This window comes from Mus pahari, chromosome 3 (assembly GCF_900095145.1).
Source record: "Mus pahari chromosome 3, PAHARI_EIJ_v1.1, whole genome shotgun sequence".
Lineage (NCBI taxonomy): Eukaryota > Metazoa > Chordata > Mammalia > Rodentia > Muridae > Mus > Mus pahari.
This window is the reverse complement of record NC_034592.1, coordinates 81174096-81197709: the sequence shown is the minus strand read 5'-3', so window position 1 is coordinate 81197709 and position 23614 is coordinate 81174096. Positions and strand designations below refer to the sequence as shown.

The following is a 23614-nucleotide window of genomic DNA, read 5'->3' as shown; positions in this document are numbered from 1 at the left end:
TGTGTGTGTGTGTGTGTGTGTGTGTGTGTGTGTGTGTGTGTGTGTAGTATATGCATATTCACTTGTACAAGACCAATTGAAATGGAACTTTCATACTCACAGATTCTCCTGGGTATGGATGGACCTAAGTGTTTATATTAAGTTGCACAATCATATAGACATAGTCAAACAGCGTGTCTAGAGCCAACTCCTTAAGTTATTGTTGAGAAGGCTTATTGTAGCGATAGTATCTGGGGTTTGGGGATTGCAGTGAGGTTCATCTTCACTGAAGTGGTAGACCATGTGTCTGATTTGGCCTAGCATGTGATCACAGAGACATCTAGTGGTCAGCTTCAGGAGAACATTATATAAAAAAAAATACAGAAGAGAAGTCCTTTCCACAGAGGCCCTAGTCCATGAAGTGGTACCCAGTGAGAATAGATGGGTTGAAATGATCTATTATGATTAAGTGATATGACTCTTCTGTTCAGGCAGTTGTCAAACTTTAGGATGGAAAAAACAGTAAATAATCATTTTTAAATAATGTTAAGAAGTTATATTAGGTATGTTTTCAGTATTTTTGATATATTGAAAAGAAGGCAATCTGAAGTGCTGACCACTGCCACAAGGACTCCTCTTCAAAATTTCTCCTTTCATAAATGACAACATTAAGCATAAAAACTTTAGTATATGGTTTTCAATAACAATTCCTTAAAAGGTGGCATCGTGTATTGTTCTACTAGGTCTCCTAGTTAGTTTTCTATTGTGATAGAACACATTGAACAAATCAACTTGTCTGGTGAGACAGGTGCATCAGCTACGGAACTCAGGGAGTAACCTGGGGGCAGGAATGAAAGCATAGGCTCTAAAGGAATGCTGCTTGCTAACTTGCTCCTCATAGCTTGCTCGGATGGTTTTCTTATACAACTCAGGACTACTTGCCCAGGAGTGGCAAGGCATACAAATGGCTAGACTCTTCCCCATCAAATATTAATGAAGAAAATGCCCTGCAGACTTGACTACAGGCCAGTCTTATGGAGGCATTTTCTCAGTTAAGATTTCCTCTTCCCAGGAATGTGTGAATGTGTGTCAAATTGACAAAAACCAATCAGGACAGTTATTCACACTGTGGATTGAAACTGGTGACAGGAGTGAGACAGAGAAACACTTGATGGAATATTTAAAGCAACATTTTTTTTAAGCAGGGCATAGCAGTATACACTTATAGTCTCACTTACTCTGGGGGCTTAGGCTTAAGGAGGGAAATAGCTGGGTCCCAGGAGTTGTATGTCATTCTCGGCAACATAGAAATCAGAAATCCATGTTTGTTTGTTTTTTAAGAAAAGAAAAAGAATGGCATCATAACGGGGGTGCCAATTTCATAGAGCTGTAGCAACATCAGACATGACCTGACTTTTAATTAATAAAATGGGACTGTTACATCAAAGTTCCAAGAAAACGCATGGCTTGGGAGCTATCCTAAAACAATTTTTAAAAACAGTTTACAAAATAGACAAAGAAATAAAGATAAAAGCAAAGAAAACGTGGGGGAAATACACACTGAAGACACACGTGTACTCATCCTATCTCTACCCAAACACATGCACACAAACAGATACACTCTTCTCCATCCCTTGTAAAATGCTGTCCCCATGGCCAATGTTATGCAGATGAGGTTTAAAATGAAATCCTTTTGCTGCCTTACAATCTCATTCCAAAATACCGAAAGCAAATCCAGTATGGAGACCTTTATAGTCTCTGTGATGGAGGAGGGGTAAATAACAAACCCTATTATCTGCGTGATGTACTTCAAAACATCTTAGTATTCTGTGTCCTGCTCAATGCCTGACACCTGGATATTTCATAAATAGTAGGACATATTAGCTGTTTCTTAGGATGTTATATAAGTGGCTGAAGGAATGGTTACATTGTATCTCCAACTCTCCAATATATATCCTGATACTTTAATAATACCAATAATAAATATCCTGATATGACCAAATAATGCCACAATATCTCAATGAAGGCATTAAGGTAAATGTTTAGAGAGTAACAAAAGGTAGAAAGTAAATGTTATGAAAATCAGTGAATTTGGGAAATTATGCCCTGGAATTATTTAATATAAATTTTTTAATTATGAGTTCTATATCCATGTATTATTTTATAATTTGAAGTACAAGTTTTGGGGGAAATACTACCCTCAATCATGTGTAACTTTCTTTTTTTCTCTTTTTAAATGCTGTCACTCTGATTTCTGTGTAATTTCCATGATAGGTTTAGATTAAAACCACTGATTCTGAAAGAAGAAAAATAATTTGAATTCTAAATCTGACTTTTATGTGTTTTTTTTTTTTTTTTAGTTTTTTCTTAGTATCCCATAATTCTACATGTTTAGATCCTCAGTTAAAAGCAGATCCATTCCATGTGTTATCCTTGTCATTGAATGTACTAAATAAATGGCTGATGAATGGCATTTAAGAGAGTTTCTCTGCATGGGTTATCATAGATCCACCATGGTTATTCAATAACAATCCATGGGCCTGTGACTGTCTTTGGTCTTGTCCTATAACTGTACATTCACAAGCCTCTTCTCTGATCCCAGATTTCTCAGTAAGCACATCAGACTCGCAAGTTATTGTTATAGAATATCTCATCAATCTGCTCACTTATTGGGGATCTCTTACCTGAAGAATTCGACTACTGTTGGGAATAGAGAAAATGCATAAGGCATGGAAGTCAGTTTAATAGACTTTTCTGAGAATTTTACTTTCAAAGGAAATCAATGAGACTAAAGATCTTCACTGCCTCCTACATTTATGTAAGACAACCTCTGATTTTAAGTATGATATATATAACATAGGGGAGGACTCCATGATCATGAGTTATATAAATATAAGACATATTATTCTGATGGGCCGAAAGGCATTCTTACCATCTATGTCCTACTTGTTCCTATTCTAAGGAGATTGGAAAGATCATTCATCCTGAGGAAGTTAGACTTCCTGCTTGGAAAGGACACAAGGGAATTTCTGCAGTCGGTATTAAAGGAAGGATGTGGGGCAGCTTGAAGACTGCAGATCTGCTCAGCTGCGGCTCAGTGAGCAGCTGCTAATGCAGCATTCATATCATGCTGGCTCAGCTAAGAATACTCTTTCTATTCTTGCCTGCTCTTTGTTTTGTTTTGTTTTGTTTTGAGGCTGAGGTGTTAGGAAAAGAAGCAGTATCTGAATGCATTTCCTGGTTATCCTGCATGTTATAAATCATTGGATCCTCTCAGTCACTCTCAGCAATGCAGAGGCTACCTGGTCCTCCAGGAGAGCCGCCAGTGTCTGAAAAGACTCTGGAAACTAAAAGTCCACAAGGTTTGTGTTCTTGGATGTTCATTCAGACTCAGCTATTGATGCTGCCCCTTAGTGCAATGTCAATTACTAAAAGTAATGGAGCATATATAGAACTAAAAAAAAAATGTTTTGACCTAATATAATATATTTGCATACTGTTTGTTGTACATGCAAGAAAACATGTATATTTGAACAATATCAACGTCTCCCTATAATCATCGTATTTTATGAAAATGTGAATGCTGCTACCATGCACAAATGGTCACGTATCCCATTATTAAAGAGAGTGAGCTGACCTCTAAGAGCATGATAAGAGTTTGGTTTTCCAACTTGAGTCTGTAATTCAACGGTGATTATAGAATATAGGTGCATGGTTTTCATGCCTTATTTAAGATGAGTAAATATCCGAAACCTATATTCCTCAGAGACTTCTGTCATGAAGCAAGATTTCATTTTTATACACTCGCGTATATGAGTATTGGCTAGTAAGCATGATCCCATCCACAGTACAACTTTTATTTAAGTCACTGTTTACACATAGCTTTCATGGGACAGTATTAATTTGCTAAATGTTAACTAATGTTCCATAAAAGAGTCTTCCATAGTTGAATAAATTTGAAAAACATTGAATTGGATCAAAGTAAACATAGTTGTTTCACAGAAGACTTCCAAAATTCTTCAAATATTATTCTTTGCATAACATTTGAAAGAAAGAAAAATTAGTATGAGACATTTTACAGAACTATGAGACCCAACAAGAACTTATTCCTTTGGCTATATGGTTGCCTTTGATTTTTGAAGTATATTAGATGCTTTTCATGGCAATTGTGTAAGATATACATACATAATTTTAAAGAACCCAAGATAGGGAGGCCCCGTTGTATATTTCTTTTTATTATAGTTCTTTTAGCTTGTCTGCATTTCCTATTACTTTAAAATCGTTCAGGAAAACAAATAAACATACAAACATACTAGAATTTACTGTTAAATCAAAAAAGAATCAGGGAAGAAAATTGTTATTAAAAAGGTCAGGAGCTCCACAAACTTCATTTTGAACCCTTCTTAATCCGTGCCAGATGCTGACTTTTTTTTGAAAGACAGCTAAAAGGCTGAAACCAACCCCAAGTAATCCTTCCTGTTTTTAATCAGCACCACTCCTGGCAATGACGTAATTTTTATCCTTTTAGTTGTTCTGCAGCTTATCTCAATTTTAAGTTGTCAGAACTTCTTCAGAAAGACATACACCCATCCATGGAGAAGCAGCATGGTTAAAGAAATTCAACTCGGCAAAGTCTCATAGCAGCAATAAGGTCTCAGAACTTGGTTTAAAAAAGCAGAAAATTTTTTACAGAAATGAGTCACCAGCTTTCAGTGCCTGCTGTACAGAAATCTTATATGTGGCCATAATCATCAAGGAGAGCCTATTTTATAACACTAGCTTCTACTTCTGAAGCTGAGCCAGTGGGATGCAGGCTATAAAATTCTACTTCTTCAAATCACTTTCCCATGCATAGCACAACCCAGCTCCAAACGATCTCTTCCAGTGTTTCCCATAAGTGGAGTAGAAAACGCTCCTCATACTTTAAGACTTCCAAGCATTAGTATCTTTGAAATGTGGTTTCAATGTGCAGTGTTTAAGCGACGGAAGATCTAATCACAAATACCTTTCCTATAATGCCTTTCTATTTGACAACCCAATGAATCTGATAAATCCCCAAACCTGATGATATGTGAACAGATAAAAGTAACTGTGCATCTGAAAATCTTGCCAAGTAATCTCTTCCCTCTGACCCCAAATATTCAATCCTTTCCAATCTTTCCACTGGATTGGGGGTGGGGAGGTGGAGTACTGTTTCTAAATACAGTTCACAGCTGACACAAATGCCATTCCAGATTAGTCTCTAGCAATGGACAATCATTAAAGCTTAGATTTGATAGTACAGGACAACAAACTCTACCCTTCCTTTACCTCTTCCAATGTAATAAAAATGTTAAGAGGTCAAACTTATTGGAAAATATAAGGCTCAAATTAACTAGCTGTATGGTTTAGGTCATCTAAAATTCCCATTTATTGTTTGCAATGTTATCTTGTCATTTTTTTCTTTCTATCTTCTCACAGACATGTAGTCTTACAGGCACTCACCTTCAGTGCAGAACTGTCTGTGGGGATTCACTGGAGAGGTTAAAGGTCAAATAAAGGCAAATTCATACAGTCACAGTCTGCCAGCCTTTTGACAATTCCCTCCTCTCTGACCCTTTGAAGGCTACACAATCTCTTCATTTCTATGATGAATGCTTCATAATCAATGAACTTGTGTCTGAGACTGTCTATTCATGACATTTTTAGAAAAAAGAATTCATTGATTTGTTTGTAAGTATGATAGAGATCATGTTAGATCTAGGAGTGAAAGACCATAGTACATTGAAGTTGTTTTATGCAAGTTCACACTCTTGTGAGACATAGAAGAACTCTATGAAGAAAGAAAGAAAGAAAGAAAGAAAGAAAGAAAGAAAGAAAGAAAGAAAGAAAGAAAGAAAGAAAGAAAAAGAAAGAGAGGGAGGGAGGGCAGGGAGGGAGGGAGGGAGGAAGGAAGGAAGGAAGGAAGGAAGGAAGGAAGGAAGGAAGGAAGGAAGGAAGGAAGGAAAACAGACTTCTTACAAATAAAATGCTTGGTATTTCATATTAAATGATGCCAAGAATAAATTTCTTATTTGATTTTCAGATCAACGAACTTATTGAGCAATTCAAAATACATACATAGTCAATCTATTACATAGCAAGGAGTGACTAAATACTGAAGGGGGATGTACTTTGTTCTTTTAGATCTTCCATTATGTAGTTGTAGAGAGTACAATATAAGGCCATTAGCAAATATACAAAATAATTTTCAAATGGAATGTAACAAAGCTAGAAGCTAGAAGACAACCCAGATAAGACATCCTTGGCAAGAAGATGGTAGTTCTAGAAGGATCATTTGCTTTCAAGTTAACCAGTGGGTTATATAGGTTAAAAATAAAATGCAAAGACATTTTGAAATCATGGAGCAAAGGGGGAAAATGGTTGATCATGCGACCAATCTAATGACAATGAGAAAGGAAGAAAAAAATCAGAAAGTGTAAACTATACATTAATTTTGTAGGGGATCTAGATATAATTTTGGAGGTATAATTTTAACCTAAAGTATAAAAGTAATGTCTTGACTATGTAATCTATGTCTAAGAGACTATAACCACATTTGAGATAAGAATATCTTCTCCAATCCTGCTCCAAATGGTTATTAATACTCAATATTTGAAAACAATCCATACATAATTATCAGAAATGCACTATTGTCCTTTGATTTCCAAAAAAAGAAAGAAATTTTAGAATCTCAAGGAATTGGAAAAATAATTATCCCTCCTCTTTTTCTCTTTCTCACTGTGTGTGTGTGTGTGTGTGTGTGTGTGTGTGTGTGTGTGCGTGTGTGTGTGTGTGCAAACAAAGTTTTCCAAGTAAATGTGTGAGATAAGAGTAGTTCTTCCTGCTTGGTAGTGGCACACACCTTTCATCTCAGTACTCTGGAGATAGAAGTATGTAGATCTCTATGAGGTCAAGGCTACACTGCAAGTTCCAAAACAGTGAAGACTACACAGAGGAACCCTGTCTCAAAAGCCACCACCTCCACCACCACCAACATCAACAGAAACAACAAAAGGACTAGGGCTTCCTGAGACTATAAACAGAGCAATTGCTGAGAGCATAATAACAGACAGGATCCGTCAAGGCAGTACTTTCTGATATCCTTGTGATGCTAGAACAACCCTAACAGGGTAAAATAAAACTTGACACTGCATCATACTGCATGTGTATTTATGTGTTCAGGCATGTATATCTCTGTGTGTTCATGGCTCATGTCTTTTAAATTTATTTTAAGATTTTTCTTCCCTTTTTATCAGCTGACTTGCATAATAATCTTTTTTCTCTATGTTGCTCCAACATTAATTGGGCAAATGTGATGATTTGTAATGGGTCGCTAGCTCATTAGTGTAATTTAGCCAGGTTCTACTGTACCTCACCAGACACACAAACAACGCTGCTGCACACATCTGTTTCTGGAGCTCTATTTCATAATCAACCACAATATTTGTGATTTAAAATAGGGGAAATGATTGTCCCTTAATCAGCTGTTTGTTTTACTGGGCTACACAAATATATGTGATATAATTCAAAAATAATTTCAGATTAAAACATAACAAAATCATCCTTTGCATAGAACTTTAGAGTTTATGCAGTGTTTAAAGATATATTGAAACACACAAGCACACACATACCTCCTTAAGAAGGAAATTGTTTAATATTTTAAATGACCTAGAAAAGAACATTTTAAATATATTTCCTACTACAGGTATGTAATTTATCCAGACACATGCTCCAAGATTTTTGACATTCATTTACTATCTCTATCTTTCAATTTTTAAACATATATATATATATATATATATATATATATATATATATTTCATATTTTTCCAAAAAGAATAAATTTGGAAGTAAATATGAAGTTGTAGATAAATGAGAAATACAGATTATATGGCAGTTGTTAGGATTGTGATTGGGCAGATAAAACAATGTTGCTTCTGAAGGATGTTTATCTTTACTAACAGCACATTGAGGCAGTGGTCAAACGCTGGACATGGAAGACTTGGTAGTCTTGAAGCAAAAAAATCACTGTTACAGCTGAAGGACCAGCCTTGCGAGCTGTTTCCAGCCAAGTCAGAGCTGCCTGTGTGATGGTCTTAAAACCCGGAGTGTACACATTGAAGACTGTAATCTCTGAGGTAGATTGGGAAAGGTTCAATGACACCTCCAAATGAGAAAGTGAACTTGAGGCTAATTTTGGAAGGTTGAAGCTGAGCAGAAAACTGAAACTCTAAGAAATCCTGATATGATAACTAGGGGGAAAGCTGGTCTTCTGAGTAAGTGGGGCAGATGGAAGGTGTGCTTGGAAGGAGATATGGGGAAAATAACAGAGGTAGAGTGAGGTTTCTTCTGATTCTGGATGTACAATTTACCAATGATTACAGAGGTTGATTAGAATGGAAAATCTTCCTGAAATTAGTCCTGAGCATGGGCACAGGAAGAAATTAACTCTCTACTCTTCCTGTTTTTGAAACTCAGTATTAGCGTTTCCACTAACACAGACAGCAATGGCCAAAGATTATATCTGATTAAGAATTATTTGGTAGTAGAAATAAACCTCATTCAGTTTTTCAAGTTAGTGGTATTATACAATAGGTACTGCCCTCTTTTCAAAAAGCTTTTCCTCTGTTTTTCCAAGATGTTGACCTTGAATCCAGACCCTACCTCAAACATCAGGTCACCCTGTAAAGAATTTAACTCATTTGCAATTTTTTTCATTGTTCGATTGCCATGCCTCCAGCTTAATTGGAAAAGAAACTTGTAATTTCTTTCAAAACCTAAGCCAAAGTGTCATGCCAAAGACAGAAAGGTCAGGGACTAGCCTTCAATCAGCTATTCCAACTTTAGTAAAGGTTATTCCATTCTAAGCGATGTAGGGTAAAGTATGCTTTCCTCAGGAACATGACATCAGATGATGATGGTTAACAATCAGTTCAAGACACTAGAACCCTTTCCAGAAACAACAGGACATAAGCAAATTGTAAGCAGGAAGAGAAGACAAAGAAACTAGATGGGTGTTTCCATATACCTTTATTTGTAATTTCTCATTTTACAATATTAAAAAGAGGAAGTTTTGAAAAATAATTTTATGCAGAAAAAATTCCCATCAATTCAGGAAAAAAAGTTATCCAAAATGGCATCAGTAAATGTAAAAGAGAAGTAGAGTGGAAACTAGATAATAGTGCTAAACTTTGTTTCAGACCAAGTAAAGTTTCAAATTGAAAGAGTTGGACACCTGGACTGTGTGGCCAGATGCAATGACACAGATGTTTGCAGTTAGTAATGATCCATTTCTTTAGGCAAATCACAAGTTGAATGAATCTTAGTTTTTTCTGTTAGCGCCTCCAGAATAAAGTTGTCCCTCTTTGCATGGCAGTGGAGCTCGTAGTATATAGGTACTATCATAACATTGTTACAGACTCACCATGCTTATCTTGAGGACTCTTTTTTTTTTTTTAAAGCACTCCACAGAATTCAAAACATTTCTTCACTTTCTTCACTATTGAACGATTTAGTACTAATAACAAGCTGTCCTTCTGTGCTTAAACATCTCCAAGCGCGGATTCCTCAGTTTTGCTTCTACAAAACTTTGACTTACTTTGGCTAACATGTTAACTTTATCAATGTAATGGCAAAATTAAAACAATATATTTTTAGGGGGAATTTATATTGCCTATATTTGGTGTTCTATATGCAGAGCATTAAACTACATATCTATCTTCAACAAGTACAGAGTAGACAGCACTAACAAAATGATCACAAATGAAGAATAGACTATTCTCATTAAAAATACTCATTGAAAGTGTTGATTTACTTATGTAAAATGATCTCACCTATGATTTCTGAGATGGAATTCAGTTATGGAATTTAAATATCAGAAGTTGATTTTTTTTTTTTTTTTTTTTTTTTTTTTTTTTTCTTTTTTGAGACAGGGTTTCTCTGTATGGCCCTGGCTGTTCTGGAACTCACTTTGTAGACAAAGCTGGCCTTGAACTCAGAAATCTGCCTGCCTCTGCTTCCCAAGTGCTAGGATTAAAGGTGTGCACCACCACCGCCCGGCTAGGAACTTGATTTGTAATATATGATTTTTAAATAAATGGTTGCCTATTAAATGAATATCATAGGAAGCATCCCAGATAACATCCCAGATATGTGAAACATAATTACTTGTTGCAGACTGTTGTTGAAGTAGGAGAATTAAATGTAGATAGGCTGATAACAATGATAGAAATTGAGGTCAGACTTAGAGCTACAAAGACATAATAAGGAAGGGAAGCAAGGTGGAACAAGAAGACAAGGAAGATGTAAAAGAATGATGGAGGTAGCATCCATCAGAAGAAAATATGAAGAGCTTCTCTGTTCCTATGCTGGACAGACCTTATTTCAGGAAAGTTCTTGTAGCCAGGTGGACATGAAAACATTTCAAACATATTTTCATATGTTCCTTTTGGCACTGGGATCAAAATAGATTTACAAACACAATGCTTACTACTTCCTGATAGCCCCGATTCTTTGGTAGATGAAAGATCTGAACCAAACCATTTAAACACGCTTTTCCTTTATATAAGGAAGCACTGAGTTCAGCTATTATCTAAATCTTTAATCCAGATTGTTTATCATCATGACCTATAACTTCACCATGCAAAATAAATCAGAAAATCCATTTGCTTGCTACTAGGATTGCAGCACAAGATTTTCTTTTATCAGAATATTTATTCAAAATATTTATCCTTCATATTTTTCTTTTATTCAAAATGTTGTCTTGATGTTATTTTTTTAAGTTTATCATATCTTCTATATTGATTGTCTACAGGATTCTTAATATGTGTGGTCACTAGATTTATTTTTAAGGAAATGTTGATAAACATGCCCTGAAAATTATTGCTTCTTTGACCTGAAATATAATTCATGCACAGATAGATAGATAGATAGGTAGATATAAAGATAGATGATAGAATGATGGGTAGAAGAAAAATTACAGATGATAGATTAAAAAGATGATAGTATAATAGAAAGAAAAAAGATGATAAATATATACATAGATGGTAGATGGATAGATAGATAGATAGATATACATACATACGTATGTACATACATACTTACATATATAGTCTTGTATAAAAGAGTGAAACTTGTCATCACTGGGTAGTTTACTACAAAGCATTAAAAGACTAAGTTATCTCACACATATACATTCCTATATACATATAAAGATATAATTAAGACAATGACATGGAAATGTAATAGAATATTTTCATTATACTCATATGTATATTTTTTCAGTGATGAGAAAATAAAAATGAATTTTTATTGTTTTCTTTGGCACAGTGAATCAAAAGAGGGCTGCTGCCTGTTGTCTTTAACTAGAAAATGTCTACAGATAAAAAGATGGCTCAGTTGGTAGGATAAAGTGCTTGCCCTGTAAGGCATGCAGTTCTGAACTCACTCTATAAAACCTATCTAAATGTTAGGGGAAGGCAAAAAGGAGAGAATCTGAGGTTTTCTGGCCAGTCAGTCTCAAGTACTTGGTGAGCATCAGGGCATAAAAAGACTTTGAATAAAAAAAGTTTAACTGCCCCTGAGAGTGAGACTCAAGGCTGTTCTAATTTACACAGGTACTCATGGATGCATGCTTGTGCATCCATACAGACAGGAGTACACACATATACACAAATGCAGAAGTTTCTAAAATGTGATTTTTTTTTCCCTCCTTTTTATACCCAAGCTGGTAATTGCATTCTAGAATCAGAATTTTCTTCCTATCCTTTGTATTATGTCTCAGAAAGACAAAAATATCCAGTATTTTCTTCATTCCTATCATTTAGCTATATTTCCTTCAAAGTACCAAGATAGTTATGTAAACTAAAATTCTAAGATATTACAATATCTTAGAATATTAGTGATGATTATAAGTAAATAAGGGTCATTAGTATTATAATGGAATCACGTTTACTGAGCATGAATTCTATTCAATCTCTCTTCTCTGTGCTTCATAAGTACTGTTTTATTAGTTATTTTACAACAGTTCTGCAAATCAAGGTACTGAAGTACAGATATAAAATCAACATGCCGAAAGTTTTATCACTGAAAAGTTGGTACACATAGTAATACTGCCTATGCATTTCACCAATGCTTCCAAACTTTCAACTGAAGTGTAATGTACCATCCGAGGCCAACCATTCCAACATTGGGCTTAATAAGACTTGGGCAATAATAAAAGAATGGACACCTGCGTAAAGTTCTAGAATCTTCTAAATACCATAAGAATATAACATTAATGATATACAGTATCAGGAATTAACTGGTCCAAATAGAAAATTTTTCAGGTCTATTAGAAACAAAAAGGATATTGTGTGTATGTGTGGCAAAATTTATTCTCTTTTTTGTTTATTTAGGAGAAAAATAGTTATCCCCCTCATTTTTTAAAAATTCATTTATCTTTACTTTATGTATATGAATATTTTGCCTAGATGCATGTATGTGTTCCATGTGCATGCCTACTGCCAGAGGAGGTCAGAAGAGGGCATCACACCCTCTGTAACTGGATTACTAACAATTATGAGCCAGCATATAAGTGATGGAAGTCAAACACTGGTCCTGTGAAAAAGCAGCAAATAGTATGATCTGCTGATCTATTGATCCAACCCCTAAACTCACTAATATTTTAAGAGAGGTCGTACATGATTTCCCTTGTCTGGCACACAGCATATGACCATTGATTATTTGTGATAATTGTAACTTATTGCAACAGCTTTATGTGTGTTCTCTACATGAAGTGCTGTATATAATTGGGAGGATTTTTCTAGTTCAGTGCAGAGACCTGTCCCTAGATTGTAGCTCTTAAAGATGCAGTATGTGTCTGCGTGTGTTACTGCGACTCATTGATATCTTTTTTCCCTCTTTTGTTGCCCTAGACCTGAATTTTATAAAAAGAATTTAAACTGCTGTGAGTTTGGATTTGGTATTTCTTCCATGCAAATCATGAAACATAGCCCATCCATTCATTAGCAGACAGTTAGAGCCCACACACTGAAGGGCAAAACCCAGCTCTCTTCATGTTCAGAGAAAGGCTGACTAGGCAGAACAGAAATACCTGGGTCAAGTGGTACCAGCCGTGCAGAGTTAGCAAAGCAGAATTGGCCTCATCGCTGACAGCTCAGCTAGCTACATTAATAGGAACAAGGCTTTTTACATCTTTAGCAATACGTTCTTGAACTAAATAAAGGTCATCCACAATGACATAGCTCCATATGGGTCAGATGCTGGAAGAGGAGTCTTAATTCTGTTTAACTATCAAGTCGAAATTCTAAGCAGTCCAGCAGACCGCAGCATGCCACATCAAAATGCTGGAATTGCGGCCTACAGAAAAGAGGAGAGACCTAATGTACTTCTCACAGCAGCAACCATAGTACCAGTATCTGCCAGATAGCTAACAAGTAAATAGATATCTTTACATTGTCTGTGAACAAAAAGAGACAGTAGAGGAAAAAGCGATGTTAACACCACTTGCTAACATTTGAATTGTTTCTGTAAGCACATATGGATGGATGCCCATGATTCTCTTACAATCAGTGTCATTTTGAAATGGTGAACATGAGTGTGACAGCACCTGGAAGGCACTTAAGCTGCTCTGAGAGTGTCTGAATAAACTCTAAGGCAAACCGACAGAAACTTACCTTCATTTCTCAGTTTTACCTAACTCTCAAGTTACATTTTCTACTTTAGCCCTCTGTCTAATTCTAAACATAGCCTGAATTAGGTTGGTTTTTCTCTTCCTTAAACGAGATTAAGATGGATGAAAAAAATCTTTGTGGGCTGTCAACATCAATGTAATTTCATATGAAAGGTTTTACTAACTTTATTTATACATCTTTTATTCGCTCATCACAGAAGTCTTTATGATTACCTTTTCATGTTTTATAGAATAGAAAACTGAAGCTCTGAGAAATGATCTATCCTAAGTTTGTTCAGCTACAAAACTAATACTGTTATCAATGCCTTCATCTCTGCTTTTTAACCCTAGTCTGTCTCATAAATGCATTCCAGTATGACAACGCTTATCCTCATTATGTCCTGCCTGTTATAGATAAATACCCTATTTATACAGTTTCCAAATGTCATTAAAATTCGAGTTACATTATTGACTAGAGTTTTTGAAGCCTACAAACTCAGTAATGATTTGTGTAGCCTTGCCAAGAAAGTTAGAATGTTCAAGTGTCCTTCTTTGCCTTTTTCTTTCATATTTCCTAACATATTTCCATCTTCTTTCCTTTATTGTTTTCATATTCCTTCCTTCCTTCCTTTCTTCTTTCTTTCTTTCTTTCTTTTTTTCTTTCTTTCTTTCTTTCCTTCCTTCCTTCCTTCCTTCCTTCCTTCCTTCCTTCCTTCCTTCCTTCCTTCCTTTATTTTTCAATAACTTATTAAATATAAGACCAATTTTCATTACACAGCTTTCTATTTTTTATGAGTCAAGTGTTATGGCCCCCATACCCTGACTAATCACTTAAAATCTATCCGTGAATAAATACACATGCACCTACATGCACATACTCATACACGTGTATCAGTCTCATGTGCAATACAGGTGACTGAGTGGGTTTATTTAGTCTATTGCATACTTCAAAGTTCCCATCCAGTTCACATAACCTTAATCAGCCTTTCTTTTGTAATCATGGAGGTCCCAGAGCAATTCTTTGTAAGTGGCAGGGAACAACATGAAGGGCATACAAAGAATCTGGTGCTCTATAATGCTTACTTCATGCCAAGACCCAAGACTTTGAATTTCATTCCGTAGACTGAAGTTCTGATTCCCATCACCATTATTGGGATCAGCCTAAGAGATTAAGTTTTTCTAAGTTGTGGTAATGATGCAGTAATCAAAACTTCAAGTGCAGGACACTTGGTTTATCTTCACTGCCAGGGCTAGAGAACCAAAAACCCAAAGAAGTTAAAGCCTTGGGAACCTAAAGAATCAAAAGAAAGTTCTTCTTGAACTTACTGGATAATCTTCCTGGCTTCTTTTAAAGGATCTCAGTAGCTAACTTTCCAGCTGTCAGCTTTGTCTTTTTGAAAAGGAAGGAACTATTCATGTGTTAAGTGTCTTGGGTCTTAAAACCATAGAAACACACTGGAGAGGGTTGGGTCTGGTTGGCTGAGTTGAGCAAAGAGCCAGAGAAAGGCCTGCCCAGTGACTGGAACTAAACTGAGGAGGAGGTGGAGGTTCCCTTATTCTCCCCTAATAAATTCAAAGCAGCCCTTTATGGATTCATTCTATAAAAGTAACCTTGTCAATCTCTTTGAAGGAACATCAGTCTCTTCCTGGGCTCCTCGGACATACTATATCCCTATGGAAATGGAAGTTCGCACTCCTCCTTTTTCCTTGCTTTCTTTGCTGCTGAATTCAATAAGGTAGCAAACTAAGACTGTTAAACCTCAAAACACTCTCTACCAAGAAGCCAGGTTCAAGAAAGTCCACTTTGGGTCCTGGAGTCAAGTGTGATCATAAACTGTTTACTATTGCTACACCTCAGCTAAACAGAGAGACGTCACGTTGCAGATGTGCAAATGGCATCTGGAGCCCTTGAGATTCAAAGGGTTTGCTTTACACATTGTATGAGCTGGTGTCATAATGTTCTGGGTTGGCTGGTACCCCACTGTTATTAACCTGAAAGAACTGATAAGGAAAGTATTGCTGCTGCCAGGAGAGTCACTCATTACAATTATGAAGTCTCAAATATATAAAAGATAAAACACTATCCTTCCGTTTTCAGTGTTGACAATCTATGCAATTAATTTCCCAATACCACCAGTCTAAGTCCATATTCATACTGCATGAAAATATGAATTGGTAGGGGGCAGTTAAAGCCAAGCAATCTCAAAGAAAAGAGGCATAAGTTTGCCAACTTACAGAATGACATTTATGAAGAGCCTCTCTTTACTTCTAAGTGGTTCTAATATCAAGTGGATGACCTAAAACCCTGCCTTCTCTACTTAGGACTTGTTATCTGAATCCCCAGGTAAGTGGGCAGCTGAAAACAAAAGGATTAATCCATATCCTCACAGAGTCGAGGAGACCTTTGATGGCCTGCTGTGACATCTGCAGCTTCCTTGTCTTTCTCTTCTTATAGTTCATGTTTCTTGTTTTTGTATCCATCCCTGACTTTGTGTTTAGTGATTTTTAGCTCATTCTTGTCTCAAGAAAATGAAAAAAAAAGTAAAAAAAAAAAAAAGAGAGAGAGAGAGAGAAATTACATTGATGTCTATTTATGTTCCAGGCACTTAAAGAAAAATGAAAATAAAAAAGTAAAGCAAAGGAATTGTTCTTTTGCTGATCATGAAACAGGAGCTGAAGTCCAGGGGAAAAATGCATAAGTCAAAACTAGCCTTCCAGAAGAGCATATCATGACTTGCGTCTCAAAATAGTCCCACATTGTGTCCATCAGGTTACTGTGTTGAGTGGCAGTCACGGAGCCAGCTGGGGACAGGGGACTTCTCTTAACAGCTGCAGTTCTGCTCCTCCAACATCCCTGTGTAAGGATCGTTAGAAAACCTCATACCTACATTTTGCTTGTTTGCTCTTTTAGTAATTCCCCTTTTAGGAAAGACGAAATATCAGTGTTTCTAGTATGAGATCTGACATCTCCAAACTTGGATGCACTGATAAATCTTTGACTAGATCAGTCATGTCTGAATAGGTTTTCTATGCTGCAATTAGCATCTTGTAGTTAAATATAGTCCTCAGTAGTCGGGAAGAATTAGCTAGGTGTGCCCTCCTCTCCCTAGTTAGCATACTTGTCATCTCTACATTGAACATGATCACAACAGCTCTAAGAGTTGGCTAACAGCCCAGGGAACATCACCGCTCCGCTTCAGACACACCACCATTGATGTTCACCAGGAAGATTAACCTTCTGGCCACTTTCACTTGGGGATTTCAGCATTTTGGAAAAACATAGGTTATTTTCCCTGCTATGCCAATTTATTCATAAATTATTCACAAATACAGAGATGCAGATGTTGTCAGAGTGAAATAGTATTTTCGTTTCTTGACGTCAATCAATAAATATTTTTTAAAAAAAGAAAAGAAAAGTGCTATCTGCATTTCAGTTCTCAGGAAATGAGGGGTAAAGATTTAAAGCCCCAGGGACCCACCAAGCAACGTGGAGGAGACTGATTTCTTTGGTAAGATGTTTGACTGAAGTCACATGAATTCTGACGCTGCTTGCTTTTACAGCCAAGACTGCACAGTTATGAGCAATTTGCAACCGCACTCCCTTCTCTAGGGGCTGCATGGGGTGAGAAGATGTTCCACAATGACAGACTCTACTAGTCCATAATAAGGGGACAGCCGAGTTCAAAGGGGGTTAATGAGATGCAATAGGGAAAAAAGTCAATCCAAAAGCTAGGCTGAAAACACAAAACAATCCCCACTTTGTTCTCATTTGCTCCTGTTTAAAGCTGTGGAAGCACAGCCACCCCTTCCCAGAGCACATGAAGCTGTTCTTAAAAAAAGAAAAGAAAAGAAAAAGAAAGGAAAGGAAAGGAAGAAAGAAAATCTGCAAGGGGTCAACTTTGAAGTTGTCATAAAAGTCTGAATTACACCCCCACTGACCTCTCATAGCAGTCTCTGAGTAGGTTCAGGTTTGCTTCTGTCTCAGAGCTTCTGAGAGCAGTTAAACTGAAAGATTCCCACCACCACCACCCCCCCAACCAAATCCCCAGTTTAGGAGATTTATTTCGAAATATGCTTGGATTTTAATTTTTATCACAAATATGCAGATTTTATGTTCTTCGAATTCACCAAGGAAACACCAAGAAGAGGGGTATAAAATAGTAAGAGGGGCCCATACAGATGGAAAAAACCTTCTTGACATGAGAATAACCCCGAATGCCACACACTGGTTCCTCTCTGCATTACAATCTGGAAGTGCGCGCTTACGAACTGCATATGGATTTCTGAAAACAGCCCAGAAAAAAAAAAAACAAAAAACAAACAAACGTTGTAAGAAAACAAGGTACCAGAGCTAAGTAATCTGGTGACTTACCTTCTCAGTGGATCCTCAAAGTTCACCAAGGAAAATTTTAAATCCTCTAGCTTGTCATACACCACTCTAATTTCCTTCCTCTTCGCGCTCTCTCTGTGTGTGTTTGTCACATAAGAGAAAAATAATCAACTTTCAAAGGTTCCATTTATTTGATCCTCCAGCAACAGCAGAACATGTCCAAGAGACTCCGCCAAAAAGTGAGCCAAAAACTCATCAAAGACGAAAGGAGCCGGGGGGGAGTAGGGCAAAGAAGGGGCGGTGTGAGGAGGGGGGGCTACAGATTGTGAGCCCTGGTGCCTGGAGATTTTTATCACGCTGTTGAGATCTCCTCTTGTACAGTATACCTCCTTTGGTTGTCTCACAAATCCCCACACACAGAACGGACACTCACACAATCTCTTTTACGAGGAAGCAGGCACCCACACGCAGGGACACATACAAACACATAAGCACTCACAGAAGCCTGTGTAATGAAAACTGTCAGTAGTAACCTCCAAGAGGTGCTGTGAGCTGCAGATGGTATGGCTTGCAGTTACCTTCCCAGGTCTGTGGAGAATCAAAAGAACATCCAAAATCAGGGGGCTGGGGGTGGAAACTAGATTCCGGATTCGTGTCCCCAAGGTAGATGTATCAAGCCAGGAGTGAGTCAATCAGCAGAGGTGTCTGCTTGCACGGTGCCCCGGATTATGGCAAGGTTATTAATCTTGATGCGCTGCATGCCCCCACCCCCAACACTCAGCAGCCTGCATTGAGATGATTGCCAGAGCCGTGTCTGTCCCTGCTCTACTGCATTTTGCTCAGCGCTCTGATGCTGCAAGTGAGACACTGTGGAGGCAAGAATACTAATAAGGTGGTTAGCTACAGTTTCCTCAAGGCAGTCAGCACGCAGTACAGTAAATGTGGACTTCCCAGCGCTCCGTGGTGTGTGTGTGTGTGTGTGTGTGTGTGTGTGTGTGTGTGTGTGTGTGTGCCTGTGAGTCTGCAGGGAGGGCAGCGAATCCATCTCCCGCCAGCAGGAGAGATGGCTTGCATTCTGCTGGAGAGGACTATATCACCAGAATCGTCACTGTCCTGCATCCATTGTCTCTGACAGTATTTTCCTTGGGATGAAGAAGGGGGGTTAATGGTTTAGAAGCCTAGAGCTGGTATTTGAAAAGGGTGGAGAAGAAAAAAAATGCTCACGGAGACAAATTAGCTTTATAAATAGGCTCCAAGAAGACCAAGGCAGATTTTTTAACACGCTGCTGCCCTAGCTGTTAAATGGAAATACAAAGCAATTTCAAAAACCAGCTTTAGCCTATAAATCTTAGAGCTGGCAACAAGTATTTGAATTTGGCTGATGGGACAGTGGATACATGGATTTGTGGGGATATAAAAAGTTTGTTCATGTCATCTATCTATACTGGATCCAATGAGTTCTGAAACCCAACATTCATTCACTTAAAATGTGAATTTAAAATCTATCATTGCAGATTTATGTTAATTTATTATTATTGATATTTATTATTATCAAATAGTAGAAAATATTTGAGTGGCACAGTGACATTAAAAAAAATTAGCTAGCAGTCATCACAATACATTGTATCACTTTTCGTACCAAACAGGAAAGTACATATATGTCCAATATTGCTAAATGAAGGATCCCTAAGCTGCTGAACTCTAATCTTTTTCTTTCAAGGTTGAGACTCACATTACAGATCCTCTTCTTTTAGTCAAAGATACTCACTTAACTCCTTCACTTCAACTAAACTGATATTTCTGGAAAAGAATTGAACATCTGGAGAAGGTGGTAAGAGTGAAATGTGGGTCTTTGTAGTACTCGGTATGGCCAGCAGATGTCACAAAAAGAGGAGACAGGCAAAGAATGCCATCCAGAACTGCAAATAGTTAGGGTGATTAATTAAACACAGGTATTGATAAAATGGGTGGCACTAATCTTAAATACTGAAATTTTATAGACTATAAAGGAAATTACCCAAAGAACAACCTGACATGTACAGTTTTCTAAGTATTTCCCTCAAGTCACCATTTAATTGGTTGATTATGACTAATATTACAGAAAATCCCACACACTAGTAAGATTGGAGTCTTGTCTCTGATGACTTTTGTACTCTATGAAATACAGAACTCAATATTACCTTGCAAATATAGCCAATACGAGATGAAGACACAAAACAGATCATGGGATAAAAGAAATTAGATAGTTTAAGTTTAATAAGTAAAATTTCAATTCACAACAATGATACTGATTATGATCATGGTAAAATAGCAGTTTGGAAGAATTATTACTGTTTATTATATTATTAATGTCTATTACAGAGCTATGTATTATTAATAAATACACGATCAAAATGTACAAAGCATTTTAATTACTTCTTTTCCATTTGAATTATTATTATTTTGTAAGGGTTATTCTGTGCTGAGTATTGAACCCAGTATCTTCTGTAAGCTTACAACCTGCCACAAAGCCACAACTTTACTTCCTCTACATACTATGTGACAACTTTTTTTTTTAAATCCATATATCACTTTAGCCTTTATTTAGCTAAATGTGACTAATCAAAATCTACCACCTCACAGCATAAATTGGTCCATATGTCAGCTGAACATGGTGTTGAAAGCTTGGGCTTTAGAATTTTCACAGACATAGGTTCACATTTCAGTTGCCTTCCTTTAAGATAATCATCACTAAGTCATTTGTCTCTGTATCGTTTTACTTGGCGGTGAGCAAGGGGTTACACTGACATTTTTTCTTTCATTTGAAAGGAGAACACATATAACTAAATAAAGTTACATAAAGACAAGAATAAACCAATATTTGTTGTATTCTTGATATATTTACTGACACAGTCTGTGATATATAAGTGTCAAGTGTAGTTAATGAACAAACTAAATATTCATTCTTACTATATTAGTTCTGCCTATGTAGTTTATCAACTGACACCAATCAATCAGCTAACACTTTCGATGATGAAAGGTGTGTTTTTAAATTTATTTTTATAAAAAGTTGTTTCCGTCTTATTTCTGTGAGGCTAAAGTTATATGCTGTTTGACAGTCCTTAAATGTGTGTTTCTATATGTGTGCTTGCATTCATCTATGTGTTTCTGGACCAATGTGGGGGAAATTTTCTTTGTCTTGATTGCCTGACATCTGGACTCAAACAGAGTATGTGTTTAGAAAGACAATTTGATGGCAATGCACTGCTTTCTACTCTGAGACTTGCCTTGACAACAGTAGTGTCACCAAGCCTCAGAAATACTGGTCCTTAACAAGACAATGAGCAGAAGCTCTGCAGTCCACTAGAATGGAAAACCTAATCCCCAGTGAGATGCCAAGTGAAGTTGATTAAGGGATTAAGGAACAGCAACTTCCCTGCATGAGTCTTTGGTGTTTGCATAAACTGTAGAAAAGGAGAAGTCTCTTTCATTTTCCTGGGGCTCCTTGTCCCCCCATCAGGGAAAACAACAAGAGGGTGTGCTGCCTGATATAGGCGCTAAGAATCGAATTCAGGATCTATGCAAGAAAAATATGTGTTCTTACCCACTGAGCGATATCTCCAGCTCCCAACAGTGCAGTTTTATTCTTGGAGGCAAAGAGATGGGAAGAAGAAGAATCTGAACAAACAAGACCTGGTCAGTTTTTCCCAGTTCGTTATCATTAATTCAAACCTTCTCTGATTCTGGCTGTTATTTTACACACCTATTCACAGACACACACACACACACACACACACACACACACGCGCACACACAAAATTGCAGGTGCTTAGTTTTGGATCTTTATTTCAGGAGGTACCTATTTTTTCATGAAAGTTGTTCTAATTAGCTTACATGATTTTCTCTAGCTAAATTTTCTTTTATTATAGAGTCCTCAAATGAGAATTGTATGATGGGTGAGGAAAGGTATTTTTTTATTCTTCCTTCAGGAGTCTTGGCTTTACTCTCATGAGTGGGATTCAAGAAAGAAACACAATGGAATTGATTTCTGTTTTCTACATGACAATGCAATAAGTAGGGGTCCATCTACAAACTGAGATGTGGACCTTAGCCAGGGCCAAACTATCCAGTGACACCTTGACTGTGAACTTAGTTATCCTCCAAAACTGAAGCAAATCTATTTATGCTGTTTAAGATTTCCATCCTATAGTACTTTCACTTGGTGGGAAGCTTGAGCTATGACACACGTGAAAAAAAAAAATGCCACAAAAAAAATAAACAAGTATAGTTCACAAATGACCAGAAGCGACCAGTTCTAAGACAGAACATAAAAAATGATTAGTACACTTAGATGTCAATGGAAAGGCCTAAATATTGAATTTCTTGGCTACGGATCACTGATAAATTATTATCTATCTTGTGTCTCAGCAAGGTGAAACAAAATAAAAGAACAAAAAACCAAGATGGTGACCACCGAGCGTCAATTAAATCTGATAATCCTGTCTCATCAGGTAACTTGAATGCTTGCTGATAGATATGCTGTTCTGCATTAAGCATGCCACTATGGGTTAGACAACTTTGTATAGTATAGCTGAGAAAAAATTCCTTTGCCAACCAGGTCAGTTTATAAAGATTATCTTCTATGATATTCTTAGTTTCATAATGGCTTCACAGCCGTAAACTGAAATGCATGCATTAATAGAACAGAGAATTTCAAAGGAGATAACGATTCCAAGCAGGGCTATCTTTCCTCTACCTACTATAGCGGCCTCTGTTTCAGAGGACAGTATTAGAATGCCTCAATTTTAGAAGGTGTATCTACAATCTGGGACTTTGTGAGCAGTATGCAGTGTGTTTGAATTAAGGACAATGTTACATACTTAGATTCTTGTTGTCCTAAAATTCTAAATTTCCACAGGAAAATGAATCAATCTAGGGTGGAAAGTAGGTATATGAGTCACTTTAACATGTTTTATTTTGGGGACTCAATAACTGATTATAAAATGATACCATCACTGTTAATGTAATAGTCTCAGAATTCTCACAGAAAAATTCCAATGTAGATTTTCTTTTAAAATCAGTTTATCTAGAGCATGCTGTCTTGGCTTCAGTTTGTTCCATGTGTTATGTCCTATGCAATAAGGACAGAAGAATGCAAATGGGTTTGTACTGGTTCTCTGTGACTGGTTGTAAAATGAGTTTCCCTGTAATCCAATCACTCTGTATTGGATTCTTAGTCTTAGTGGCCGCCTAGTCCAGTGGGCAGACCAGGAAACTCCTTGATTACTAAACAGTTGCAGCCCATTAGTTCATCTCTTGAAGTTTTCTTTATTCTCAGTGTCAGTTTAGCTTAGATCCTTTATTTAAAGTATTTTAGCAGGTTGCTAAGAATTCGACACCGTCATATGTCTCGAAATAGCCCAGTTATTTATATCATAATTTGCAAGCTTAGGAAACTGTAGCATAAATACTGAACTACTTGTACCCATTTCTCCCTGAGATCTGAACCTGAAATTTTATAATAAATTTTGCTCATTAATCAAAAAATACTTATTTAATTCTTCATCATTTATTTATTGCTTATTATCCCATGCACAGAATGGATTTTTATAATATTGATTTTTAAAGGACAT

General features: G+C 36.8%; 1 protein-coding gene across 2 annotated transcripts in view; it reads right to left on the bottom strand.

Moving 5' to 3' along the window:
- Window positions 1–18850, bottom strand: part of Lrrc4c (leucine rich repeat containing 4C) — a 1191813-nt gene extending 1172963 nt beyond the window's left edge. For both annotated transcript variants that reach the window (XM_021194266.2, XM_029536201.1), the window contains exon 1: window positions 18045–18850. The gene's annotated coding sequence lies outside the window, so the exon portion shown is untranslated. The remainder of the gene's footprint in view (window positions 1–18044) is intronic.
- Window positions 18851–23614: the final 4764 nt, after the last annotated feature.